This window comes from Aphanomyces invadans (assembly GCF_000520115.1).
Source record: "Aphanomyces invadans strain NJM9701 unplaced genomic scaffold supercont1.5, whole genome shotgun sequence".
NCBI classification, from domain to species: domain Eukaryota; phylum Oomycota; class Saprolegniomycetes; order Saprolegniales; family Verrucalvaceae; genus Aphanomyces; species Aphanomyces invadans.
This window is the reverse complement of record NW_008580150.1, coordinates 2,252,659-2,253,277: the sequence shown is the minus strand read 5'-3', so window position 1 is coordinate 2,253,277 and position 619 is coordinate 2,252,659.

Below are 619 nucleotides of genomic sequence, written 5' to 3'. Positions count from 1 at the left end.
ACCATGGCGCTGCCTCTGGCATGCTGTTGGCCGCGCACGGCTGGTTCCCCGAAGCTCGCGACACAATTGTTGAATCTGCTGTTCGAGTAATCGCGATTTGGATTGGTCAAAATGGACCAATCCATGCCATATAACGATTTGATTGGCGGATGAAGTACGCCACCCTGGTGAAGACTTCAAGGAGTATCTGCGACAGGGGCACTATGACGTGGAGGTCACGAAGGATGCGGCTGACAGCATGTGCTCACACTTGGTTCTTTCGTTCACGGAGGGGGCACATTGCCGAGGGTGTACGTCGTAAAGTCAGCATCGACGAGGAAATTGTGTCGTCAGCCTTCGGGAACCCCCTCGCCGCGCATCAGAATCGTGTCGCTCTCGCAAGACGCAATGCAGGGCCATCAAATAGCGAAGGACATGTCACATGGCCCCTCTTGAACCATTTCATGCAAAATGGAGATGTGTTTTGATGTGGACACGAGCGAGCGATCCCGTCGGAGTCGACGGCTTCCGCGAATCAAATACATGCGTCGCGACCATTGGATAGTCCATGCCAATCCCACGATAACTCGACTTGTACCGAGCACACACCTCTCTGAACACGTGCTCTTGGTCAAGATTT